Here is a 17,219-nt window from a genome sequence, read left to right as displayed (position 1 = left end):
AATATTGCGTCTAGATGATCAATGTCAAACGCCCAGCTTAGCTTTTTCTATTGTTTGCGAGACAATTCTGCCAGCTACTGTCAGTCGATAACCGCACCTATGCGCGAGTAGGCATACAATCTAGATAAATATGAGCTATGAGAAACCGCGCAGATCAGTATTGTTTCAGTCAGCTTGATAATACGAATATTGATTCGTTGCAAGGTAAGAGGAGGCAGTTTCCGCCGGGTCTATACGCGCCGTAAAGGAGGATCTTAAAACGCTAACCTGAGAATCTTTTAATACAGGTGTGTGCTTTTTAGTTTTAGCTGTCACAAAATCGTAGTAAAGAAACTGGACTGTGTTTGTTAAGTCTAGTTTGGCCAGAGGCCTGGCTAGAGAAAATCATGAAGAAGCCTCGGCTGCAAGGTGGTTGTAATCCTCCAGCACTGCAGTTTAAGGAGAGTTTCGCTGCTTATATTGACACAACAAACGGAACTGTTATATGCCTAACATTTCCGTTTTGTCCGCGCCAATGCAATCAGAATAGCTATAGTAAAAATCAAGGACTAAGTAGCCAAATCCCAATCACTTGTAGCACTACGGCGGCCGGAAAAATTTCATGTTTTTCAGCAGTAATTAGTGCTTTACACAAAAAATAAAACATGTTAGTAGGCAGGTGTTGGACTAGCCCTACCCCCATTTTTTATAAAATCATTGGAGGACGTTGTGTTAAGAAAGAAAATGCATACCTCATAAGCAACTCACCTATAATTACCGTACATTGTAGCAGTTTCGACTGCGACAATACCACACCCCCGACTCGGTTGACAGAGAAAATATGCCTACGTCTTCAGCATCCCAATGATACGTTTTAAAGCATGGTTTAAATTGACTACACATTTAAAGGAACAGACATTACATTCAGTAGAAAGTGTTGTTAAAGAGGCAGGAATAGAATTTTTTGAAGAATTAACTCTCCTACACCAAAGGGCTGCTATTTCAATTGTGAAGTTTATTTCCAAACGTCTCTACACTTCCAGAAGTTTCTAATCATCCGCTTTTCTTCCAGCTTTTCTTGATGCCTTTCTTGAGGGCTTTGTCAACTTCAATTCCCACACCGGTAGATACTCCCGCTGTGATGGCGGCCGCCGCGATGGCCTTCAACAAAATAAAGATGAAGTACTGCTCTGTATCGTCACTTCCCGCCAAGGAGGTGTTCAGGGTCTGAAGAGCGTTCAAGGCGCTATCCCGCTCTTCTGCAGTAGCGAAGGATAGCTCGCCTTGCAGTAGTTTGCCCAGCGTTAGCATGGTTTCTCCAGTCTTCTTGAGAGATGGTGACTCATCTCCTGGGGGAAAAAAAGCCGCGCCTCGTTACAGCATTCAAGGATGAAGGTGAGCAGTTAGTGTTGATTTTCTTGACACTATCGTCGAAAATTACTTCCGGGTACTTTATTTTTGCAACATATATTCTGGTGCAATGCAAAGTGGTTTTTTACAAAGGTAATGTTCATCGTGCTCAAACCAACTGCGCTTGGTGTAGTTGACAACTGGCCGTTTTGTAATGTGTTGCCATATCGCGTGAAGGCCATTTATAATGCACAAAATAAAGATGTATCTGATACGAAAGCTTTGAATAGTATTGCATAAATTATGTTGCGTGGAAATGCTATGGGTGATTAATGCATGGTTAAACCATCTAAAGGAATTTAGCCTCTTTAATATTAGTGGCAATGTCAGCAGTTGTCCAAAAGCTTGACATGGTTTACGTCAGCCACAATGCTTCAATGTGCCTTTGAAAATCTGCTTGAGTTTGAAAAGCTGAACGCACAGCAGATTCACTTGAAATTTTACGGCAAAATGAATAGATACTGCTGTACAAGCGGTGGAAAAAGCGGCACGTGATTTTGAAAAGATCAGGGCGAGGTCCCGTGTAATTTGATCCGTGTATTTGCGCCTCTCAATCGTAGCTTATGGTCGTGTTTCACGTTTGATAGGGACTTGAAAGCTTTACTTTTATTTTTTGTGGTATTACGGTATGTCCAAAGTATCGCTCCAGCGATTGCTGCAACCTAATTATTACAGGAATCGGGGATAGAACAAGCTTTCTTGTGCCACGGAATGACAATGGAAACTTGGGTATTCGTGCTAGTGCGTGCGTGTTTTGTTTTTATGAAATTTCATGTTGAAGTACCAAGTTTGTTGCAGCAGAGCCATACAGGGAAGAAGTGTTTGCTTTTAGTTGGCTTTGAGGACTTCACCACCCCCATGAATAGTTATCTCTGCCCTTACCTTTCTGTGAAACGGACTTTTTCAGCTCCTCAAAGGGGCCTCTGAAATTCAGAACGATAAAAGATAATGGTTAATATCAAGCTCAAGCAAAGGTTCAAGAGGAAAAAACTCGAAATATTTTTACTTACAGAGTAGCTGCGTCTGCAGTGTGCGACGCAGACATGGAAGAGAAAAGAGGTAATTAATTTGCTGTTTGTAACATGAAACGTATTTATACAAACAAGAAATATGACCTTCGTATCGCAATGCCGGTTGTCCGACGATCGTGTAAATGCGAAGAAGACATGAAGTTTTGCATGATAGCTTCTCTTGGACGCTTATCTGCCACGTTGCTTCCAGAAAAGGCCTTCTATAAGAAAACTCTACCACACTACGCTTGCTTCATATTACGTGCCTTCTATTCGTAAACTCACTCGGGAAGTATAAGTTGAGGACATTCACGGCACTCTTAGATTGCAGAATTACCGTCCGGTATACCGTGATTGACACTGGCTATGCCTTTCGCGTCCTCGGCACAAGTTCGGTACAGTATCTTAGACCATAGAAAATGAAGTCGGATGCAGGCGAAGGCCAAACGGAAGAAAGAAGCAAATATCTGAGCGATTTCGAACCCTCTGAGCAAACGATGGGTACTTAGATAAGCGGGTATTGTTTTAAGGTTCTCACCAAACGTTTTTTGTTTAAAAGAAACAACACTTATCTTTCAATGCAACTTCAATTCGTTTTAGTGACATGGCGCTGTCTTTGTTTTGATTTCAACAAATGCCAAATAACGCCCGCTTTTTTTGTAGGATTTAAATTAAATGTTACAATTGACAAACCGACTACATATATACATTCAAGTCTACGAACATAGGCGATTACTGTATGTGCCCTCGGCACAAGAGCGGGAAATGCAGCAGATAGATAACCGCTACTCCGCAGCTGTATAACAATGTGTTAAGTATACAGAACAAAACATTTACATGAAAGAGCAAAGCAACAATAAATGCCAGAATAAGATAACGGTCAACCCATTTCATACAGTGGTGCGATTCTTAGCACTCACGTAATTCGCATTTGTTTGGCAATTTGGTTTAAATAAAATAGCGTTCACAAAAATTTCTAAGAGCTGTTGTAGCTTTTGAAATCTCTTCTGCCATTACGACTTAAGTACCGCGCTTTTTTCTAAACGGGTGCGATTGCTAAACCTGTCTTTTGACGTCATCTTTCAAACTTTAGCATGTTTGGTGAAAATCAGGATGTTCATGGCATATTTATGAAGTTGCAAAACTCGCTCCTTGTGGTATCCTTTCGACTCTTGCCAAATGCCTTTAAGTGCCTATTTACAATAAGCAACAGCACCTTTACAGTGGAATAAGTTTGCGCCGGCATCCACCGCCTTGCATCGGTAACTACTCCGAATGACAGGAAAATTTTAACGTGGATATCTCAAGATGTTTCACACCAGAAATTACATCTAAATTAAACACATCCCCTCTGAAATTTCTGAAGAAATATGCACGTAAGGAAATTAAAGTTTCTTAACTTGAACTACAGAGTACATGATTCATAAGGATAGACATTATGTAACTTTCGTCGACTTGGTCGCCTAACAAACGACAAAAACAAATTTTACTTGCAACTTTCTGTTTGCTGGTCGTTCAAAACGGGAAAGAGGAAATATAAAAACGTTGCTTGTAGAAGGGCGTTGACTTACACGAAGACGCCGACAGTGCGAGCAGGACTAGAAGCAAAGCGGTCTTCATGACAGCTACAGACGGTTTGTCTGCAAAGAATAGAACACAACATATGCTATGTGAGAAATTATATTTCTGACAAGTTGAAGTGGAGCAATAAGAATGAAAAGCGTAGGCCCTTTGTGGAGAGAAAATTTCAGTGAACTCATTGCCGCACTGTGTTTTTACAGAACTAAATTAGTAAGACAAAATATGCGCATGTGAACGACATACCTTAAAACGAGGGTGCTGGAAAAGCTTCTGAACAGTAATTCGTAGCAGTTGTGCTCACCTACTGAACAAAGGCGCTTGTGAATGATGCGAATACTCCTCCTGTGGTTGGTCGTGCATTTATACCTTGGCGACAAGTTCTAGAGGGCAGGAATCACAGTTATCATCAGAAGCATGCGAACGTTTTGTGTTGCTCAACAATGAGCAGGGTCAAGATCACAATGGAGTAGCTTGTCAGTGCTGCTGTTGTGACGCAGGTAATGCATATGATAGTTTTCTTAGCTTCCATGGATAATGTTCCTACATTCCTGTGGATAGCAGAGCTTGGCTTACTTTGAGAAGAGATGAAATATCAAAATAAAGCAGCTAAGGACACGTATTTTTTACCAGCTAATTTTGTTTTACATTTGTTGCACCTATGGAATCTCATTTAGAGAACTCAAGGTTTGGCTATCACCTCAATCTAAAAATAAACACTAAAAGAAAAATTCCAGAAAAATGCATAACCAAGATATGAACAAAAAGATTTTGTGAATTTCTTTTCGGTCATTTATACAGATCTGTATGGAAAATTTGATTAAGATGATTCATTAAGAGGTCATGTGTGCTCACCTTTAAAGTGCAACTTAAATGCGCATGTTTTATCAGACGACCCGACACAGATATGAGGAAGCCATCTTATGTAAGAAATAGGTGGCTATGATTGCAGAGAGATGGCAGACATGAGGAAGCAATCGATATTTGCATTCCACCATTGTGTACTCAAAACTAATTCAAAATTAGGGGAGTTAAGGCCATATTACATTCTGCGTTATGAAGTACATAGCCTAGGACCTTCTCAAACGAGGAGATAAAAATGGTGAGGCAGGTTCCTATGGAAAGACGAGAAAAATGTAGTGTTTGCGTTTGATTTCTTCATTGGAACCCATGGGAATAAGGTAGAGGTTTACAGCAGCTTTACATGTGACGTTTTATTACTTGTTGCAGAGCCAATAGCAGTACCGAGAAATCAAAATGTTCTATTAGACATGAATTTCAAGAAAACTATTGATTGGATTGCAGAACCCAATTTATTGATCGCTGTTATTCATGCATTGCAAACTATATTTCTGAATATACAATTCCTGCATTTTAGCGTAACCACGTCCTGAGAGGAATTCCCGTGTGGATAAGAATTCTTATCTGAGAGATCTTCGATGTTATTGTTACAACTCAAGCGCCTGGAAAGACGGTTTTAAAAAACACTTCTTTACTCAAATGTACCTCAGTTTAACCAGACTTTACTTCTCTAGCATTCCTTAATTTTGCTACTGTTGGATAGGTGTTTTTACAACTTTAGATGCCTTGAAAAAAATTCTGTCAGTTAAAGGAAAATAATACAAAGCTGACCTGATTTTTAATGGCTCTCCTGAAATTTTAAACTGTATATAGAAGAAATAATAATGATAGATGACATATAATCATGGATGATATTGGAAGAAATGGACACGGGCACGAATTATATTCCAGGCCACAGATAATATATGCGGACTTCGAGGTACTGAGTGGATTCCGTAAAATGAAGCAGGCAGCCTGGGGAAGCACAGATTAAATCACAATCAGATAAGCTGTTGGGATTGTGCCACTCCATTGGCAGCAGGACTAGGCTGTTTGAACATCATTGGGAGAGGGTGCTGTCGTGCATTGGACTTAGCTGTGCGGTTTGCGACGGTAGATCATTATTACTTTCCAAAAAATAAATCTAGCCCACTCATTCTTTCTAATTTCACACGGGAGTATATTACTTACCAAAATTATAGCGGGTAACCAGCGCTATCTCACTGCAAAAAATTACATGTGATAAACACGCAAAACGCATGACTGGGCTTCGCCTGGTTTCTTCAGATTGATTGCGCTGGTGGTTGATGTGAAGTGCAGTTTTTTGTGTTTTTAAAAACCGTAAATGCGGGCCTCTTGAGTGCCCATTTGGTTTCGTGCGTCTGTGAGATGAACTTATTCGGTAATACCCACTGTTAGAAATCTGGACAGACATGAACAAAAATTAGCGAGATACAGAAGTCTCCAATGATACAAACCCCTTGTGCGATTTCGGTCCGGAGATAGAGTGCCATATGTTTATTCTTTTTGTCAACGTAGTGGTCGGAACTGTCTTCAAAATCAAAAAGTCGGTTGTGTGGACATCTAGATAAAACCAGGCATTGATGTCGCATGCTATTTTGTCTTTTGTGGAGTACAGTTAGTCTGCACATCCCTTAGAGAGGGGCGACGTAGCTCATTACCATTATACAGTTATGTGTAAATTTAGAACAAAAAAGAATTCTGATTCAATACCTATTCTTTCATGGTGTCTCAAGGAACGTAATATATATCTGTAAACTAAATGCTGCAGCGTAGAACTTGCCTTGCTGGAGATCCAACCTTTTTATTTTATCTTCTGCGCAGCTAACGCAAAAATATAGCCCTAAGATGCTTCTGTTTTTGCTGCGTCATGACAGTGGCTTTTCTTATAGTGCCTTTACACTTAAGACACGAAGAACTTGTCTGAGAAGTAACCTATAAAAGTACTGCGGTTGGAATTTTTGTTGTAATTTTGTTTGGGTTATAAGATTAAACATCTCAAAGCTACTGACTTCGAGGGACGTCGTCATGCAGGTCTCCAGATAATTTTGACCACCTGAGGTTCCTTAAAATGCACGGATGCCACACTGGGCACGGGTTTCCTGGATTTCCGTCTTCATCGAAATGCGACCGCCCCGGCAAGGACTGAACCCCCATCTTTGGGATCAGCAGCTGAACACCAGAAGCACTAAGCCATCGCGCCAGCGCAGTCGTCGTTGTAAATTGCTTTCGATTGAGTTTGGTGCATATATATAGCACACACCCCAACGTATCTCCAAGCGCTGAGCAGTTTAGGGTCAGAAGCAGGACGCACTCATTAGCTGAACGTTTTATAAAAATTTCACACAATCTTATATTAGAATTATCTAGTACGACAGTGATAAACCTCCTATGAAAAAAATTGGCGGTAGTTTAGCTCTGGTTAAACCTGGAGTGACGCGATACCTACAGCTGGCTGAGTGGAACTTGGTCATTTGACTAACCACGTGCCAAACCACGAGATCAGCCACGGTGCCGCGCCGCCGGCAACTGCTCCTCACCACGTGACCATCCACGTCACAGCGTGGCGGCGCAGCCACAGGGTGGCGCAGCCACGCTGAAGGCTCGAAATGCTACCGTAATGTAGCTATCGCTATAAAATTTTTCGCACTGCCTATTCCGCAGCTGTGTTCAATGAGTTGCGCATGTGAGACTTGAACCGAATGGCTTGTTAGGATGCCTTGGTGCAACGTGCAGTCTGCGACCTATTTCTAATTCCCAATTCTGTGCACCTTCCCTTCCAATTCCTGTGCACCTTATTCCTTCCTCCGCAGTGTATTCACGATTTGTAGTCAATTGCGTCACCACTCAATACAAAGTCTTCAAATTTGCGCGTGTATTACAAAAGATGCAGCAAAACAACCAGTGATTGTTCGTGCTCAAGCGTCGAGTCCCGAATTTGAGAGAAAGGTGACAGATACAGTTTGAAGAATGTAGAACCTGTTTGTTCAATTAGTTACATTTAATATATACGAGAGTTTTCATATCGATTACGGACTAAGAAATTCCAGCGAGAATAGTGGAATCGCAGTACTCATAAAGTGCAAGACAGCAAAGTCTGTTATAAATTCTCTTATAAAGAGAAAGAGAAAATCAAATCTCTTATTGTTCAAGCGCAGGAGTTGTTGCGCCAGTTCGCTAGTGGCCAAAAAAAGACTGCAAAGTGGCGGCCTTTGAATAAAGCAAAATAAAAGTGTACAATTATTTACTTTTTATCGATTTTTTTTTCACTTCCTTCAGGATTCTATGTATGAGCAATTAACATTTGTACTGGTGCGAAGAGACAACTGCGCAACTACATATTTTTGTGCAGCTCTCGGTCTGACAGTGAACGAGTGCCTCTGTAGAGAGCACTGCCTAACCAGCCCTACTTAACCCACGCCCCACATTTCATACCCTATCGAAGGCCAAAAATTCCAGAACTTTGGCCAAGACGTCACTGTGCTAAGGAAGCTGTCAAGAAGATCGTCTTATAGCTAGAAGATAGAGGCAAAATGATAAGAGCCTAGACTTAGTGTGGGCTTTTTTGTGGATTAAACGGAGCTGTGAAGACGTTCCGTACAATCTGCAATGTTCTTTCTTACCTCTTCTCTGTCACTCTCTTAATCTTCCTTTCCGCATGCAAAGAGCCTAACCGGGCATTTCCTCGCAAAACTACCTAATTCTTCTTTCTTCTCTTTCTCTCTCTGCTGTGCTATTAACGAGACACCGACATCACATACGGCTGTTTCTAAATGCAGTTCGTAGCCTATCTCGCTTTACAAGAGCTAACGAACTTGGCACAATGCCCCCGCGGCAGGTCAGTCTATTCAGTGCGCTCGCGCATCTTTCCCCCGCGTATTTTCCATAATAAATCGCTATAATAGCTGACGAATCTCCGTCGTGCGCATGTTCTTTGACCCTGTACAACTCAACTGATAGCTCAAAATGCAGAAGCATTGCCAGGCGATAACAAAACACAATGAAAATATACGTAGCTCAGAAAAAAGAAGAGCACAAGCTGCCTATCAACTGCCCAAGAGCTTTTTGTCGGTTTTGGCTTCATTGATAGTGCTAGATTGTGATATCTCAGCTTTTCACGCGATAACGGAGAATGCGTTGCATGAAGTAGATATTTGACTGCCATTTCCGAGAAGCTGAAGAAAAAAGTCCCTTTGCCAAACTAAGGGCGCCCAGTTAGGATTATCAAATCTGAAATTGGACTTATACTTGGACAAACACCCGGTTATGGGGCATGCGTGAAGTGGTTCTATGCTGTGAGACAGCTTTCCCCGCTGAAAGCTGGGCGAATGGTATTTACGCTGTGGTATATATAGAAGAGTCGTAACACAAGCCTTAGAGCATGCTAATTGATGGTATTATTGAACTAACTTTAGCCCTTAAATATAACGCAGGTTGAGAGGCTTTCACATCCAGGTTTGGATTTTTGCTTGGAGAAACATCTGTTTGCGATGCATGCTTTCAGTTTCTCGACGCTGCGGGAATTTTAACCCGCCCCAAAAAGTTTGACTTTTGACATCAACGCTGTTTTTAGAGAAGGGTCGTAGGAAGCGCCTTTTAGCATGCTGAGCCATTGTATCTTGATTCTGAGATTAGCACTTATATACAAAGCAGCTGAGTGGCTTTTATGATTAGTTCTAAAGCATTTAGGCTTAATTCCGAGCAATTACTGTGAACAGGACGCACTGACATGCCTTAATGGTTTTCACAGCATGAGACTGATAGAAGCTTCGTGCTCTATCTCATTAATCAAGGAAAGCTGATTGTCATTACAGGCATAGATGCCTGAAGTGGTAGATGTCCCGGCATAGCCTTCGTATGGCTGTCCGCAGATAGGCCGGGAACGCAAAATTATTCTTTCCTCTTTTCCGTGCGCGCCGTTTTTGAGGAAAACTGCTTACAGCAACGGCGCAGCGCACCAGCGTCCGAGGCGGGGCATGGCTGCCTAAGCAGTCGAAGACTTTCGGATTGCGAACTCGCTCAAGAGATTTAGAGCCCTCGTTACGACCCATCTCTACCACCTTCAGCGGTCCTCCCAAACGCAATACGTCCCAAATAAATTGGGCGCACCTTCGCAGATGCCACTTGCCCACTGTCGGCCCAGGAACGGATGCGCCGGGCCGGAGGGCACACGCCAAGTCGACTTCTTGGCCATTGAACCGCCTGTGCACGTTATCGATGTGATTGCGGAGGAGACCGAGAACTAACGCGGTGAGAACAATAATGGGGGCGCAACACGTGGACAGCGGGAACAATAAAAAAACTTACACGCAAGCTTCAAACGCAGCTGAGAGCTACGGGCAGCGAGGGCTCTTTTCAACGCGCTTCCCTTAAAGTGAAGAAAAAAAGCACACCTCACTGGCGCCGGAGTGACTTCAGTGGCCTCACTTAAGACGCTAACTAGGCACTGTCAGCCATTCTTCAAACATGAGAAATGCAGGCGATCTTATGAGTATAAATTATGAGTTTTTTATCTTTTTGTATTATTCGATCAAACACCTAATTTTTAGGTAGCACAAATTGTGTCCTGAAATATTTCTCTGCTTGTGAAGCATTATTGAGTGCGTGATAGTCCCCTGTTCTTCATTAACATCGAAGAAGTAGTCCATGCTACAGTACACGATAGGCCATGCAGTGCCCTGGATAACGACTAAGTAGCAGGAGGCTCTACATAAATGACAGATAAAGAGTGAACTTTAAAGTTCAGGAGTTCAGAGAGGTCCGCTGGAGGACGTCGTCTGAGGGTCTGCTGGTTCAAGATGGGGAAGGAGGAGGGAAATACAAAAAAGAGAGAGAGAGAAACAGAAGGACGGCATGGCAGGGAGGTTAACCAGGCGATGCCCACTAGGCTACCCTACACGTGGGAAGGGCAACATCCAGAAAAAAGAAAAGAAAGCGCGGTAACAACAGTGACTTTTCAAGTGTGCATCGACCACTATGACAAGGTTACAGAGGGCACACTTTTAAAGCTTAAAGTTCATAGTCGAGAACACAACCTTGTGTCCTTTAAGAACTTCAGGAGCGGCTTCACCACTGTCCTTTGTGATAGAGGACTTGTCCATGGCCCCAGTACCTTGGTTTCTGTAAGAGGACGAGAGTCCAAGCGACGGAGTACAGCAGCCAGGAAGGCATGCTCCCGCTCAAAACGAGGGCCGTAACAGAGTAGGAGCCCGATTGTTTCATCGCAGTTGCACTGCTCACAAGCTGAAAAGTCTGCCACTGCGATGACATGGGAATGAGCGTTTGTGAACGCCACTCTCAGCCACAGGCGGCACAACAGCGTAGCATTAGAGCGAGGGAGGCCGAATGGTATTTGAAATTGAAGGGGTCGAAGTGGTACGAGCGGGGTGTCCAGACTTCAGGGGTATACCGAGACTGTACGGTCATGTTTCGGGCGAACAGTTTAAGGTGCCTTGCCGCGTCAGCTCTTGTTAGTAGTATGTGGGCAATGTTGGTTGTATCATGAGCCGATCGAGTACCATCGTCAACTAAGGCGTTGGCAACAATGCCACTATGATCTGGTACCCATTGAAATAAGATTTCGTGACCCTGTTCTATTGCCTTGTAGTGAAGATGCCACACCTACGTACAAGTTGCTCATGGTCTCTATGGCTCTTGGCAGATTGAAAACATTGTACGGAAGCTTTAGAATCACAGAAAACAGCTCATTTTTGAAGTGACTGTTTAGAGGTGTACTTTACCGCCGTAAGAAGTGCGGCGAATTCTCCTCCAGCAGAGGTAGTCCTATGCGAAATTAGTCGGTTAATTTTGCTGCAAGTAGGACTAGTAGAGATTACCGAGGTATCCGTATAGATGTGAGTACTGTCCCTATATTCAAAGTTTAGCACGGAGAGTTGTATTTGCTTAAGGGCTGGCGTTGATAAATTTTATTTCTTCACTATTCCCGGAATAGCAAGGCGTACACATGGGAGCCGCTGACAGCACTCTGGAGAGGGAGGTCGTGCTGCGGGAAGAACTGCCTTGGGATGCACGACTGTTGCATTGCTATTACTTTTTAAAGGGCAGAAAGTAGTCTTTGCAGAGGCGCAGGCGCAAGGTGATGCTGTGGAATCCTTCAAATATGCCGTACGTGCATTCGCACGAGTCTAGGGCAATATACGCTTAATCGGATGGTGTTTGTCGAGTTCAGTCGTTCCCAGTGTTGATGCGCTCCGAGGGAGACCCAGGAACGTCCGAAGGCCCTGACCCTGAACTCTGCAGAGAGCACGCAAATTAGTCTTTATGTGTTTGAAAGCACAGGTGTACTGTACCACAAGAATCGCAGATATAGTGCTCTGTACAACTCCAGCATTGATTAGGCTGACGAGCAGCCACATGATTTTCCGCCTAGAAATCGATGAAAGTGAGCGACAGATGTTAGCTTTTTTTCAGCATGGTGCAATGCGGGCTCCATGACATATTGTTGTTTATCGAAATCTCTAAATGCCGTTGAGATTTGCAGTGAGAAATGATGTGGCCATCGGTGCATACAAATATGGAGTCATACATTTGCGTGTAAATGCCACTAGTGCGCACTTTTTCCGAGAAAGGCTGATACCTTGTTTCTGTAGATAGAAAGAAGTTATCGTTGCTGCCCACTGAAGTTTTGCAAGCGCCTGGAGACGCGTCACGGAAGAGGCCCAAATGCAAATGTGATCGGCGTACATAGATGTCTGGAAGGTGTTAAGGAGGTTCTTTGGGAAGGCGATGAGTGCCAAAGTAAACAAAGTAGTGCTAGGGACATCGCCCTGGGGCACCCCATGGTAGGTATACTGAGCAGGTGTCGGGCCATCTTCAGACTGGATAAAGGAAATGACCTTTTCATAGATAGTTATCTAACTACTCTAACACCCGACCACTGATGCAAACAGTTTCCAGAGCATCAAGGATGGCTCTATGGGCCACGTTGTCGTAGGCACCTTTCACGTTGAGGAAGAGGACCATGAAAAAGTTTCGTTCACTTCGGTTGTTGAACCCTAGATACAAGATCAACGACGTTATAAATTGAGGAGCGACCCCGGCGCAAAACCAGCCATTAAATTGTGGTATATTTTATACTGCTCGAGATATTTCTGAATCGCGTAAAAATCATTCTCTCTATGACCTTCCTCTCGCAACTGACCAAGTCTATTGGCTTTGCGGTGCGAGCTCGAACGAAAATTTTCCTGGGACAGGATCTCCATTCGGAAGGAACACCGCCGAGACAAGAGTGCATATAATGTTTGAGGAGCTCTTCGCGCGCGTCGGGGCCAAGGTGCGACTGCGCAGCGCACTTTTCTGGTGAAACGCTGATACCTTGCTTCTGATGAAGACGAATTAGTACATCCCGCAAGAGCAGCGTCGAGTTCCTCACAAGTAAAAATGACATCTATAGCTGATTCCGGAGATGCAGGAGGAACACACCGGGAACTCGAGGTAGACGTTAATCCCGCAATTTTTCGCAGCTGTCAGTTGCAACCTCAATCTGCTGACGACTCGATAGACAGCCAACGTATAGAATGGCTCTCTTTGCTGTGGAAGCATACGAAGGCCCCGCCCAGTCCCCCAGATGAGGGACATTGGATTGCGAGGATCCAAGATCTCACATAAGGAGTTCCAGCACTCGTCCGCCTGCCTATCCATTCTTCGCTTGATTTTTTTCTGCCTACATATAGCCTCGCTTAGATCATTTAAGCATTGGTTGGTCTTTATCGCCTTTCTGCTCACCATCGAAGAGCACGTAAGCGTTCCAGTTTGATATCAATGTCACTGCGTATTCTTGACGACGTGATGTGACTTCTTGCGACAGTCGTAGCATTAGCTATAGCATCATTCATCCTGCCAGTGAGGGCTTGTTTGCACGCCTCCAGCATAACCTTTCGAAATACAGTCCAGTCGATGTGCATGAGTTTAGCTGGGGCGGATGCACCAAGTTCATTTATTTTATGGTAATTAGGAATGTGCTCACTCCCATATGTCTCCTCATCAGAAAACCAGCGAACGCTCCGATGCAAAGACCTTGAACGTAATGTCTGGTCCAGGCAACTGCGATAGGAACAGCTGCGCAGGTAAGTCGGACTACCGTCATTGATTACACAGACATCATTGTCGGAAGCAAATAACGCGAGATTCTTTCCTTTGGTGTTAATTCTGGTACTTCCTCACACTAAACGGTGGGCGTTAAAATCGCCACTAATAACCCAAGTAGCTCGGGTTGCCTCCGTGATGGCCATCAGCACCTCGCAGTCCAATTGAGAGGCGGGTGACACTTATGCGGCAATCAGTTTGAATTTTGTCGTTTTTCTCTTGACTAAGAAACACGCGTATTGAATGCCACTGTGAGGTGGAACTGGGCCGCAAACGTACACCATGTCAGTGCGGATGTAGACCAAGACTTTGCTACGCTCTCCGCGTGTAGAGGCGAAGAAACCTTCGTGCTCAGAGATTCTGATTGCTTGAGTTTAGTTAGTCTCGCAGATGAACAATATCGGGAAGTAGTTAGTCAAGTTAACGACGCAAACTTGAGATTCCCGACCTCAAAGCTCCCGCGTTCCACTGGAATATCGCGGCGCCTGTGACTTCCTCAAAAAAAGGGGGAAGCTGGCGGGCTATTGTGGTTTAATGTTCATGAAGCACTAAATACAGGGAGTCCAGTAGTATTAAGACGATTCGAGCAGTTGAGGATTTCAGAGTTTGTAAGACCGGCCGAATGGCGGTGACTACCGTCCTTAAGATCACGAGGGTTTGGTGGTCTTTCTCCGGGAGCCCGTCTGCAGTGGCAGATGTGCTCAATGATGGGAGCTTACGCGGAGGTGCCTCAGGAAGACGACATGGCGGAAGCGCTGACCAAGAATCCGAACATGATGACATCTGGGCGCTCTTGTCCGCAGAGGGCAGACAGATCACTTTGGGACAAGGTGGAACAGGACTTGGAGGAAGGTGAGGTGGAGGCGCCAGCAGCGCTTCGGCGCGTTTGTCATTGTCAGCAGCCTTGTTGGACATCCTCGCGTTCGAACGTCTCCTGCGAGGAATCGCAGCGCCTTCGAGGTGCAACGAGTTGTCACCGACCATTTTGCCTTACGCCAGCACGCTCTTTTTTCCACCGCGGGCAATCTGTAGATGAGGCCTCATGGTGACCATTGCAGTCTCAACACCTTATAATGTGTGCGGTGCATGTCCCAGCGTCATGAAGTTCGGCACAACGGGATGACGCACTCGTGTTGCTGCAGACTCCGCTAACACGGCCCAGTTTCATACATTTCTTTCATTGTAGAGGCTTAAGTACAAAAGGTCATACATCCTGGCGAAAATGGCCTACCTTCACAAGTCACGGAAGGCTGTCACCTTTAAAGACGATCGTCATACAGCGAGATTTGCCAAGACGTGAAACCCGGAGAATAACGGTGCCTTTAATTCCTGGCTTCTCGAGTATGGTCAGGTCTTCTTTCGCGATAGCCTCTTAACGTCGTAAATGACGCCAGAAGAAGCTTCCTGGCCAAACGGGATAACTATATGGACTGACATGCCTCCGAGTTCAGTGATGGCCTGCAGTGATTCTAGCACAGACGTATGATGGACGACAACTTCAACGACGTTTTTGCACAAGTTCACGCGAACGTCTTTACTTTCGTTTGGCCCAAGGCGCTCAAGTCGCACAGAGACAGCTTGGCTGTTAAGCCACCTCATGTTGTCAGATCGATGCGCAGGAAGGATGAGAAGTGTGTGCTTCGGTGCTTGGCCATTTGTCGTCACCGTGGACTGTCTCGATGACGAGCTGGCTCTTAATAGGCTTATTTTGGTCCTGCAATTGAGGTACGTCTCAAATTCGTCTTCACTGCAGTCCTCGCTCAAGTACAGTATGGTATCCTCGCTGTCGGGGTCACTCGGAGGGATACAACGCTTCCTCGAAGAACTCGAGGAGTGAGCCACCAGTCTCGTCGGACGCCCAGGAGGATACAGATCTATCGCCGTATGACGGGAGACGGCATCCCCGCTATACCACGCAATCGACTCTAAAAACTCAGGAGACGGACATAAAGCGTTTCATAAGGCTGCACTTTGTCGCCTTTCCTCAAATATGAGAGAGAGTTAACACGGGAACTTGGGATGGTAAAAATATATTTACCGGCGCACGCGATTTTCAAGAAAAAATACACATATACGCACGCCTTATCCTAGTGTACAAGCCCCTCTTTTAAGACCGCACAACCCAGGAGAGTATGCGCAGGTATAGCAAAAAAATGAAGGACGGACATCATACGCGCTTTCTCTGAAAAATCGCCTCTTCCGAGACAAATGCATTTTCCCGACTAAGTCGGTGGAATATCAGGTGAGGTACTGGTAATTTAATTGCTCGCAGAAGTCTCTACATCATGATGATGATACTCGACAAAGATACTGAAAACCGTTAAAGCTGTACCGTAGAAACATTTATGAGAATTTTACGCCGAAGCTACCAGAAATTATGCTCAGTAGAAACGATACCATATTTTACCAGCCCAGAGATCTTCAGCCAACGCCCTGACTCCGTGCACAGCCTGTTGTGTGGAATGCAGTGATTGGAATGCGAGCTGTCAAGAAGTGGTAGCCGTGTACCATCGCTAATATGTTGCACTTTGTATTCTTCATCGACCTGTTTTACTTGCTGTTCTGTAGCAACAAATTTTATTCTGTTGCATAAGGGCCCGTTTACTTCAGGTCGCATTGGAAGGGGATCCAAAAGCATGCAGATACAACAAAAGAACAAGCATTTCTTGCAAACCATGTTGCATTGAAACACAACAGGGACTGACAGAAGGACGTTTCAGCTGACTAATAATTACACTGATTCGGAGCTCTCGGCGAAGCATGAATTATGCTTGACAACAAAATGGGCGCGTATGTCAGTCTTATTGACGTCTGAGTTTTTTGTGCGAGTTCGTCCAATAGTTGCACATAGACAGGCCTTACTGGTAAGGTGTTTGGTTTCAAGCGTAGATGCTAGAAAGAAAACGCCTAGCTTTGAAGCTACTACGCTGCAGGTAACCTCAGAACAATCAATTCACAATGGAAAAAGCTATTCATACAACGAAGTGTATGTTCACATAAGAGCAACGGCCCCGCGTCTATGAGCGGATAAACACAAGTGAAGATGAGAGTATTCATTTGGCGTGGCATCTCACTCTGCATAAAACCTCTCGTTAGTCTCAAGGGTAAAGCGGCGTGACAGCGCACAAAGTTGAAATCCGTCACAGTACAGGGCTTCAGTTGGTGCCTTCGTATCGCCGACGGTTTTACTAAAAATTCATGCTTACTGCAGCATGCAATCATTTCGTAACGATGGTTTGGCGGGTTTGCCCGTGGTCTCGGACACCGTACATTTTG

General features: G+C 44.4%; 1 protein-coding gene across 2 annotated transcripts in view; it reads right to left on the bottom strand.

The window, feature by feature from the left end:
• LOC144123194 (uncharacterized) overlaps positions 1 to 4,476 on the bottom strand; it is a 33,584-nt gene extending 29,108 nt beyond the window's left edge. Inside the window, exons 1-3 of one of the 2 annotated variants that reach the window (XR_013313037.1) lie at positions 4,282 to 4,420; positions 2,272 to 4,039; positions 1,167 to 1,328 (exon numbers count right to left, since the gene is read on the bottom strand). The gene's annotated coding sequence lies outside the window, so the exon portion shown is untranslated. Of the gene's footprint in view, positions 1 to 1,166; positions 1,329 to 2,271; positions 4,040 to 4,281 lie in introns of those variants that run through there. The other variant, XR_013313038.1, reaches the window with a different exon arrangement.
• Positions 4,477 to 17,219: the final 12,743 nt, after the last annotated feature.

This window comes from Amblyomma americanum, chromosome 3, assembly GCF_052857255.1.
Source record: "Amblyomma americanum isolate KBUSLIRL-KWMA chromosome 3, ASM5285725v1, whole genome shotgun sequence".
NCBI classification, from domain to species: Eukaryota; Metazoa; Arthropoda; class Arachnida; order Ixodida; family Ixodidae; genus Amblyomma; species Amblyomma americanum.
The sequence above is the reverse complement of the archived record's forward strand: the minus strand, read 5'-3'. Positions and strand labels throughout refer to the sequence as shown.